This window comes from Podarcis erhardii (genome assembly GCF_964252035.2).
Source record: "Podarcis erhardii genome assembly, chromosome: 1".
In the NCBI taxonomy this organism is placed as follows: Eukaryota; Metazoa; Chordata; class Lepidosauria; order Squamata; family Lacertidae; genus Podarcis; species Podarcis erhardii.
Genome location: NC_138497.1, coordinates 78262958 through 78273885, shown reverse-complemented (window position 1 = coordinate 78273885; position 10928 = coordinate 78262958). Strand labels below are relative to the sequence as shown.

General features: G+C 44.5%; 1 long non-coding RNA gene across 2 annotated transcripts; it reads right to left on the bottom strand.

The window, feature by feature from the left end:
- Positions 1-424: 424 nt before the first annotated feature.
- Positions 425-8486, bottom strand: LOC309352455. Of its 2 annotated transcripts, none has more exons than XR_014161328.1 (3): positions 7698-8486; positions 4908-4976; positions 425-3401 (listed from the first exon to the last, which is right to left on the bottom strand). It is a non-coding gene; the product is annotated as an uncharacterized lncRNA (long non-coding RNA). The 2 variants fall into 2 exon arrangements; XR_014161329.1 differs by having other exon boundaries at positions 4908-4972.
- Positions 8487-10928: the final 2442 nt, after the last annotated feature.

Here is a 10928-nt window from a genome sequence, read left to right as displayed (position 1 = left end):
GATGCCAGAGAAGCCCTTCGAAAATGGAGTTGCCCCAGAGGTCTGGTCACAAACACGTTTGATAACTGAATTCCCACCATGTCCCTTCCAGGACAACCAGAAAATGCATAAGATGTGAACACCGTTACAATGTTCAGAAGCAGAAAATTTGGCAGAAATGAAATGTTTGACTTCCTTAAGGATAAGGAGGACATGGGAGACAGAGCCAAGTTTAGTGAGAGTTTGCAACATTATGCCTTTTCATTCTGTCCGATCAGTGGCGTAGCGTGGGGGGTGCAGGGGGGGCCGGTTGCACCGGGCGCAACATCTGGGGGTTAGGGTTAGGGGGCGCAAATCCACGGTTTAGGGGGCGCAAATCCATGGGTTAGGGGGCGCAAATTACTTGCCTTGCCCCGGGTGCTGACAACCCACGCTACGCCACTGTGTCCGATTGCCAGCTGGCAGCTGTGAGATCTGTTTAAAGTTCCAAATGAGAGAGAGAGCGCAGGTGCTGTGCCTTCCATTCAGGCTTAACAATCAGGATGAAGGTTTTGTCTCATAACAGGTGGAAGAACAGGCCTGAAAGGGCAACAGTTACATCTTCCACCTGTTGCTTTGGATCTTCTGATGGGGAAAGGGGAACATGTGGCCCACCAGATGCTGTTGGACTCCAGCTCCCATCAGCCCCAGTCAGCGTGGTCAATGCTCAGGGATGGTGGCAGTTGTAGTTCTACAACATCCAGAGGTTCTGGACCATGTAAAGCTGTGATCTCTGGGTTTGGGAACCTTCACATTCTGGTATTTTATACTACAGGCAACAACTGTTTTAGGCACGTCTGATATGTCAGCGACTGCAAACACGTGCATTGCGCCAACCCCAAAAGTGAGCCAAAAACGTCACAAAAATGTGTGGAACAGGGTGAGGGGTTTGCAGCCTTTATCAATGGTGTTTCAAATATACGTGATTTCACTTGAATGCATGGTGCCTTGGAACGTAACCCCCGTGTAAACTGGGAGTTTCCTGTATGCTGTACTTTAAATGTTTGGCAATGCTACATTTACTTACATTGGGATGTATTGAGTGCTTCTTCTTTTTCCTTCGGCAGCAGCTGCTGGAGGTGAGGCACCTCTTAGTACTTTTGGATCACGTGGCCCCAGCCATTCCAAAGGATGAGCTGCCATCTCTCTTTCATTCTCCTACAAGCATTTAGGGGATGTGGGGCTCAACTTACTTTTAAAGTAGCATCTCCTAACGAATCAGTCAATGACATGACTGATTCCGATGCGGCTCCTTTTAGGTACGCATTTGTTTCGAGTAAGCTCTTGAGTATGGCCGAGTCCTTTTTATATTGAAATCCACGATCCTCGATAACATTTTATTATGAGGTTTGCTATTTTTGGTACCACTGTTACTTTGTCATGAGCAAAGCACATAACATTTCATGATATGAAATCATTATGGGTACTGCCGAGTTCATTACTAGGGCATCTCACTGTATTAAGAATGAATCAATAGCACATACTAATATGGCAGCGTGATACCGAGCTGTAGTTATGAATAGCGCATCTAGAAATAGACAAGAGTATTCTCTGGGCCTTTGTCTACTCCTCTTCCATTATCTTGTACAATTGTTTTCTCCCAGGTGCTGGGATGGGTTTAGACAGTTATCTAATGATTTTGTTTAAAGTTGTATGGGCACCATAATGTTGTTTTTCTTTCTTGAAGTTTGGAAAAAAAATGTCTTTAAGGTCAGGCCTTGCACTCTGCAAATGCCTTCTATGCATCCTTCATTGATTTGTGCATATTTTAGAGGCCGTGCTCTATGCAAGAATTCACTGGAAGTTCCTTGGAGGAAGACCATTATTTGGTTGCTTGTTCATTTCCTTCTTGCATTTTTTATCCCACCCAACAACAAAGCACAAACAATAAAATCAGCACACACACCCTTGCCCAAAAATCAAATCACAATAAAATGCAATGTGGAACTTTCCTTGTGCTTGTCCTTGTGTAGAACGCCACAGCATGACTGCTGACAGGAGTGAGAACCTGTCAGCATATTACATCCTTGCTCAAGGATGTGAACTGGTTACCAATTTGTTACTGGGCCAAATTCAGGGTGCTTCTGTTAGTATATAAAGCTCTCAACAGTTTGGAGCCAGTTTACTTTATGGATCACATTACCCCACATATGCCCACTATGGCCGCTCCAATCTGCATAACTGGCCCTTTTCCAAGTGTCACATACAGTTCATTCTGCACTTGCAATAAATAGGTATTTTACTGTGGGAGCACCTATTGTCTAAGACACCCTGTTGCTGTGCTGTTATTGACACCTGCTAAAAGACTTGACATGTAATTTTGTTATGTACATTTGTGTGTGTGTGTTTTAATCTGGTCATTGAAACTATATTTTTATAATTTTGTGCCTGTTTTAAAGTCTGTTCTTGTTGCTATTTTTAATTGAATATTTAAACAATTTTATGTAAACTACTTAGAGATTTAAAATAAAATGGTATATGCAAAAGCAGTAGGAGAATTTGCACTCCCCTAGTCCTTCTCCTCATGTAGGTCCTCTATCCCTGTAACTTGTGCTGTTTGCAGCTTAAAATGAATTTGCAGTTCAGTCTCATCCAAGACAGACTGGAAGTGCCTAGCCACCTTGCCCAAGCAAGGGACATTTTACGGCTACCTGATAGTTGATGCAAACCTCTGTGTCCAAGGGGAACTTCAGAAGCAGCCTCGCAGCTGCCTCCTTCAAGTTGATTCATAAATGGAGCCCATCCATTTATCTACCGCAAGCATTCTAGACCCTTCAGGTCTGAACTGTCAACTTCAGGTAGGAAGCTGAATGCCCATTATAACAAAGCCCAGATCAGGAATTGTACTTTTTTGGGGACACATTGCCCAAACAGCTCAATCGATTGGATATGTCCACTTACCTTAAACACGGTGTTGCAGCCTGACCATGGCCCCATGTCAGCAATCCACCAGCTGGCTGGGAAGAACTGCAGGCCTGCCTGCGAATTGACCAATGGCAGGAGGGCCTGGGTCTGTGGATTCCCCGGGGGCAGGCCCAACTGGGCAACTGGCCTCACTTGTGTCCGCCCCCCAGGGAATAAATTGACACTGACACAACACTCCTCCCTGGTTTTTCCATCAGATCTCCCAAACTCCAACCCTTTTTGCAAATGCTTCTTCTGTCATGCTATGACCTGGCTATGGACATTGTCGGCTGCCGTATTCCGGGCCAAGCAGGAATTTTTCCACTCGGCAAATTTGGTTTTCACCCACTTCACAGCAATCGTCACAACTTTGTGAGGTTAGGCATTGGGTAAGCCTTGGTCTTGGTTGGAGGAGAGGCTGTAGCCTGGCCTGTCGTTTCTTGGTTAAGCGTATCCCATTAAAGGGGTCCGTTCCCTGCCTTGAGATGGAAGCACAGGCATACTTAGGGTCAGTATCAGTGCCCACAGCAAAGAGCTGCATCGCCGCCGCCCCCAATCACTTTACTGTAATGGCCACATTATAAATTACTACATTTTACATGACCCAAGTACTCAAAGCACCCAGAGTGAGGGCAAGGCAAGGTGGGAGGGTGGAAAAAAGCACACCTTTGTGCCACAGTGCAAGAATGGCGGGAACTCGCCGTGACACACATATGCTTCAGAAACTCCACAGGTTGATAGGTAATTTTTGTGCCCCCATCCCAGACCCCTAGGTATTCCTCTAGATGCCAGGAGTGAATGCAAAGCCCTTTCTTTTGTTCCTATTCACACTGGGAGGTTGGGTTTTTACAGTCCTTAGCCTGAGTTTTGGCTTGTGCGGGGAAAAAGTTGTACAAGAACGTAATATTGGGTGTGATGATGCGGAAATGGGAAAGGTCTGGGACTGTGGCTGTGCTTAATGTCCAGAAAAAATGATTTGGGAGTTTACACCTGTGTCTTATCTAAAAAGTCTTGTTCTCTAGTCTTTGATGCATGGCCATGGGGACCAAGTAACGGTAATTATTCAGGGATGAAGAAATGCATCCAAATCTTCTGAGTAACATAGATTCTGGGATTTGACCCTGACCCTGAAAGAGATGCTGGGGCTGAGCCCTGGTGAGCCCTGGCACCAAAAGGCTGAAACTAGGCCCTATGCTTCCAGTTTGATAGGAAGCTCCTCTGGGCTCTCAACTGCACCCACCCCCAGCTGGCTGTTGCCTGTCCTCAGTTCATGCAAATGGTGTCCAAGTCAGGGGATTCGTCTTCCTCTTTAAATGACAGCCCAGAGTCCTGCTCCTTCTTCTCTCCTCTCTTGTTGTAAACAATGCAGCGGATAAAAGTGTAATAAGAACCCTAAAAGTGCTCCTTCAGTGGAACCGATTGCTTGTGTGAATGCTGCCTTATCAGTGTGTGAAGCCCTTCTCCTTAACTGAGCCCTTGCGACATCAGCATGAGGCCATACCCATTTCACAGGCAATGCCCCCAAATGGAGCTGGCTAAATGGAACAATCCCCGAGATGCAGGGGGAAAGCATTATTACCAGTATATTTTATTTTTCAGCGGCTGCTGCGTCCAGTAATTATTCTTTTTCACCCATGCTATTAACTTTTAAGTGGCATTCTCCACTGAAATTAATGGTATGTAGAGCTTACGGACACATTCAGAACACTTTATTTTGCTCTGAAATGTGTTGCTGTGTGCGTTGAAACATTACTATTTCCAGCTGATATTATGGCTTTAAAAAACACAAAAACAAACACCCCAACTTATCTTTCCTACTCAATTTTTTTCTTCTTATGTTTCAATTGCATTTTCTACCAGCCATAATGCCAGTAGCATAAGTAAACAAAACTCCATGATTATTTCTCCCTCTCTCCCCAGCCCTCCCTCAAATCACAACAATCCAATCCTAGAAGTTAATTATGATCGTCCAGGAAATTACGCACCATGGAGAAGGGTATCCATTTATCAAGGTTGCATTTACCAGCAACTGGTGGTATGTTTTTTTTTTCTGACTCAGCTGACAAGAAGAAAAAATAAAGTTAGTGATGGCCCAAGCCTTGGGCCATTTCTGGTAATAATGTGAACCGCTCAAGCCATTATTAGCTTAATGGTTTAATTTAATAGATCATTCCTGGAGGTAGGCTTTATAGTGCAAACAGTTAGAAAAAGCAAAGTTAATAATAGCTTGAACTGCACAGATCTTTATATGGGAATTGGCCTTCAGCACTAATTATGTTTTGCTTTTCAAATTTTAAGCAACACCTCTTGCTCAATTATTTCAGGTCCCCAGCTTGGATGTTTGGTGTTTCATTATCGTTTGTTATGCTCTGGAATGTATTATGGGAGCACTGAGCTGCAAACCCCTCTGGTTTGAATTTACCTGCTTCCAAATTATGTTTAGGAACGTACCTCCAACACCGTGTAATATCAGTGAAGAAACAAAACTCCTGCTAAAATCATTACGGTGCACTTATGACTTGTTCACACGCTGTAGGGAAATGAAAAGAAGGGATTTCAGCAGGTCTGGCTCACATGGCATCCCCTCTTCTATGCCACTGTTAAACATGCCAAAGCCCTGACCCCTTTACATCCTGTGGCCAAACCCCAAATGCCAGGTTCCACCCCACTCCTCCCCTTGAACAAGTTCAGGGTTATTGCTGCAGGTGGCTAGTTACTAGTTCAGCACTTGCTGGAGTGCGGCTGCTATGGAGCGCCTGTTCCAGTCTGCAACCGCCTTGGATGAGATCAACCAACGTCTGCAAAAAAAGCCTCCTGCAGACACTTCCTTGGTGGAGCCATAGGAAGGATTAACGAAGAGATGTTGGGTTTGCTGAGTAGAGTCAGTTGCCCACAGAAATGTGAACAGGGTGCTGGCTATGGTCTCTGTTCTGGTGGAAGTGGATGAGTAAGAAAGACTTGATGTGAAGAACAATCCCCCTGAAACCTAACTGGACTGGATCTAGACACATCAAAAATGGGTTTCAGGAAAACGCGTTGTAAACTTCATTATGGGAAATCACGTTGGCGAAAAACTCCACAGAGCCATATGGTGTCACAGTGTTATAATGCATACAAAACGCTTTTTCTTTACTAGTGTAGCTGAATCCCCAGGCCTGTTATGTTGGTAGACTAGGAGCAACATTTGAAAGGACTTTAAGAAATGGTGGTGGCGGCGGTGGTGGCAGTAGCAACAAACACAACCATTCTTCTGGCCACTCCCCCCCCCCCGCCCCAGCTGGGATGCTTCATGGTTATATTGTGTGTGACTTGTCTGCCTAGTATGCAGTAAAAGCTGCCCTTCCTTCTCTGGGTTTGGTTCCCTCCATAGTCAAGTGGGAATTAGTTGGAGTCTTAGACAACATTCACAGCATACATGTAAAGCACTATGAACCCACTTTAAACAGTCATAGCTTCACCCAAAGAATTCTGGGAGCTGTAGTTTGATAAAGGACTCAAGAGCCCCATTCCCCTCCAAGAGCTAAAATTCCCAGCATTTGCTGTGAAGAGGGATTGATTGTTAGCACTCTATGGCAGTTGTAGCTCTCTGAGGGGAACAGGGGCTCCTAAAAACTCAGTACCGTTCACAAACTACAGCTCCCATAATTATTTGGGGGAAAGCTATGACTGCTTAATGTGGCATCATAGTGCTTTAAATATTTGGTGTGAATGTGTCCTTAGTCTTGCCTGTGTAGCAAGCCTTACTTGCTACGCTGAGTTGTCCATCTGTTGTTCACAAATAAATACAGCTATTGAAGTTTTCATGACTTCTGCTTCCTCCTGATATTAGAGGCTGACCCACTGGAGTTTCCTCACACAGTGAGTATCCTTCCCAAGCCCACAGGATGTGGGTCATCGGAATCCATTTCAACAGTTTATATACCATTCATTTCTAAGTGGTTTACAATGGGGTTACACAAGATTAAACTGGTTAAATTAACCATAAAATGAGAAAAAAAAAAATGCCAAAATTTCAACAGGGAGGGAGCCCATCTGATCTCAGCCAGGAGGGGATTTTGCAGAACTGGGCCCACAGTATTGAGCCTGGCAGATGCAAGCCATACATTCATCAAAAGCACAGCTTTAGCACCCGCACAGAAAAATATCCAGAACTGGCTGAGTGGTAGTGCAAAATCAGCATTGCATGATCTAGCGGAAGGTTCATGTGGTCAAATGCTGACCAGTTGTGCGCATTCAGGGTTGCCTCCCCCCTTCCTTTCCTTCCCCTTCTCCCATGTCTTTAATAACATCCCCAGAAAGTTTCTCTCCGGTTGTGGGAGAGAGTTGGTGGGGAAAGCTAAACCAGATTTATGATGACAGGCCAACTCTCGGTTGAAAGGTGCTCGAGCAGAAGAAGATTAGCATTCATATGTGCGCTGACCCTGACACAACATCAGAGGCATTGGTGTGCAGGCTGGAAGTGAGGAGCTACACAGTCTTCCCTGGGTGGTGCAAATTCAAGCTGCCACTCCTGTTGCTTTCCTGAGTAAACAACTAGAAGAACTGATTTGGAGGCTGCAAAACAACTCCTGAAGCCTGCAAGGGGGTTGTTGGCTGTTGTGTCAAGGTGACTGATAATGCAATAAAAAGGATCCTGGGGAAAGACCCTGGAAGGATGTCTAGAGCAGCTAGAGCAGTCTTTCAGGATTGGGAGAACGTAGCACCTGAAGTTTATAGAGGGTAACAGGCATGGATAAACAAGTGCGGGTTAGCTTGCTTACTTATGTGAGGGGAACCATTAAGTTTTCTGCTTGCAGGTTAAGGAAGTGTGGCACAGGTGAAGGCATTCTTCCTCTCTCTCTGAAGTGACTCTCTGATACCAGAAGTAATCTGGGGTGCTGAATATCTGGTTGTAGCAGAAGGTGCAGTGAAGAAAGACAGGGGGCGGGGTTAGGCACCCCTCTTTTTCAAGTAAATTGTATTTCCTCCTTTATATTTGGAACAGGGGAGACACATGGCTAAAATGCACAACAGCCCTCTGTCACATCTTGTTAGGCTACGTACAGTAAACAAAAAACAGAAAGAAAGAAAATCCTTCAGTCTTGAAAGTGGTATGTCAGCTACGAGGCATTCCTCTCATATGCCATGGAATACATCTGTACATATATTCTCTTTAAAATGTAAAATTAATACAAATGTATGAAGTGCCACTGGTGGCTTAGAAACTACTGTTTGATTTCAGAGATGACAAGAGAGGGTTGTTGTTGTTGTTGTTGTTGTCCAGGAGTCCAGCAATCAGCAGAGGTCCTAGAGAATGTAGCAGAGGTGGCCAAGGTCAGGTTTATTCTTGATCGTGGAATGCAGTTGGCAAATAAATTCTGAAGCAGTTATGAAGAGCCCTGCTGCAGCCAGTAGCCATCAATAACCTTCTCCTCCATGTATGTGCCTAATTTCCCTTTTAAAGCCATAGAAGTTGGTGGTCATCACACCTAGCAGAAGCACAGTCCATAGTTTATCTATGCACTGTGTGAAGAAGTCCTTCCTTTTGTCTGTCCTGGATTTCTCAGGCTTCAACTTCCCTGGATATCCTTGGGTTCTACTATTACAAGAAAGGGAGGAAACATTCACCCACTTTCTCCAGAATATACATAATTGTTTATAGTTTTATCAAGTCCACCCTCATTTGCCTTGTTGGTCTTGCGTTGGACATCTGCTTGCCTTTACTTTAAACTAAAAAACCCTAACTGTTGTAACCTTAGCTCCATTAATGGTTTTTCATTGCTAAGAATAAATAGTTGGGCGCCACGCAGGAGCTGCATGTGATTTTTTGCAAATGTACACATGTGGTGTCCAGGTACAAGCTTGTGCAATGCCCTTAGCTAAATAGAAAAAACAACGGAAGCAATTTGTCTGCTCTAGATACTGAAACAGCAGACATAGATCCTTGGCAAAGCAGATGTAAAGAGCTCCAATAAACCTGGCCATTTGGAGTGTGCAATTTTAGACACACTAGAAGAACTTTATGTTGGGAAATTACTTACCAAAATCAGGCTCTTTTATGGTCATTCATCCAAATTTACTAATTCATTTTCTTTTGTGACTTTTCCCTTTTTTTAAGGAAGACCCTCTACTATTTCCATTCCCAGAAAGCAGATGTTTATGAACTTATACCATTTGCTTTTTTCCCCAAAAGTAAAAGCTGGCTAGTTTATTACAGCACTTGCTCTTGCATTTGGGGTGTGGTGTTAGGGATAAATGCGGGATTTCCTTGCATATATATATCTCTAATTCAGCTTTTAGAAAGCATTATGATGATACTCAGTGCTGGCAGGAGCGGGTGCAATGAAAATGGGTCAGGCAGTGGAAATCTGTGAGCTGCTGGCTGAGGCAGAGGGAGGAGGACCGCGACTTTTCCGGGATACTGCTGCATGGAGTAAAGTAGATGCTACAAAAGGAGGCTTCTGATTGGTTGTTCAAGGCGTTCCTTCTTTATTATTGCTGGAGGTGAGGGGTGCCAGATTCTTTTGCTCTGGTGGCTACTTAGTTTTAAACCATGGGTAGGCAAACTAAGACCTGGGGGCCAGATCTGGCCCAATCACCTGCTAAATCCAGCCTGCAGACGGTCCGGGAAACAGCGTGTTTTTACATGAGTAGAATGTGTCCTTTTATTTAAAATGCATCTCTGGATTCTTTGTGGGGCATAGGAATTTGTTCATTTCCCCCCCAAAAATATAGTCCGGCCCCCCACAAGGTCTGAAGGACAGTGGACCAGCCCCCTGCTGAAAAAGTTTGCTGACCACTGTTTTAAGCCCACAAGAGCCAGCAAGGTAGGAGTACGAAGGGGAGCATGGATTTCATGTGAGTGGGTTAAGAAGTCCGAGTAGGGCCCCCACCAGAGAGGAAGGGCAAATGAAACTGATGGACTATGCGGTGGTGGTGAAAATGACTGGGAAGATCAGAAACCAGGAAGAACAGACTTTTAATAAGGAATGGGGAAAATTTATAACGTACCTTAGAGACCACTGTAAACAGCTGAGCTCCTTAGCAGGATTTAAATAACACTTGTAATGTAACAAGAATTAGGAGTACATGGGATTTATTTATTTTTAATTGAGTGATTTAAAATATGCAGCAGAAAAGGATTAGTGACAGAACCCATGGAGGGGTGGGGGGAAGTCCAGAGATTTGTTTGAGTCTTTGTTTATTTTTTTATTTACGATTTTGAATGTAAATTTTAATTTGTAAAGTGGAATAAAAATAAATAATAAAGAAGTCCACGTAGGGCCAACGACCCTTTAGCTCCGTATCTGTGCCTTCAGTGCACAAAATTGCCATTATGGGGCTCCCAGTTCAGACTGGGATCCTAGCAAAGGGTAGGTAGACTTTTATCCCTGTAGCCCTTCTACAGTTTCCATTCTCCCTGACCATTGGCTATGCTGGCTGGGGCTGAGGGGAGCTGGAGTCCAACCATATATGGAAGGCCACAACTTACCTATCCCTGCTTTAACCCTTTCTCTGCTGCTGTGGTCTCCAGCAATTTGTATAGGAAAAAGAAATCCAACTGAAGCAAATGGGAGGATTCCCCCCCACCCAATGCAAATTGCTGTTGTGAACCCCCACCTCCAAATTGGGACCACACTGGGGGACAAATGGTTAAAGCTTCCTACCCCCTGCTAGGGTCCTGAGTTAGATGTCCCCCGCCATGCTGGCCATTTGTGTTTTAAAAAAGCTCCTGAGTTAGATGTCCCCCGCCATGCTGGCCATTTGTGTTTTAAAAAAGCAGCACTGCATCTAAGAGCACAAATATGGAGCTAATGTGCCATATAGTAAAGTCCCATAATTGGAGCTCCCCATTTTTCTCTCTCTCTCTTAAAAAGCATCTTGGTCAAGATTTTGGTTAGGGCTGCAATACCAGGGAAAAGGTTCTAACCCTTTGTCTCCTTGATACAGTCCGTCCATCAGATCGGCCACCCGATGCTGCTATTATAGGCGTTTTGTGGGGCATTTAGGATCAGGATCATGGCTCA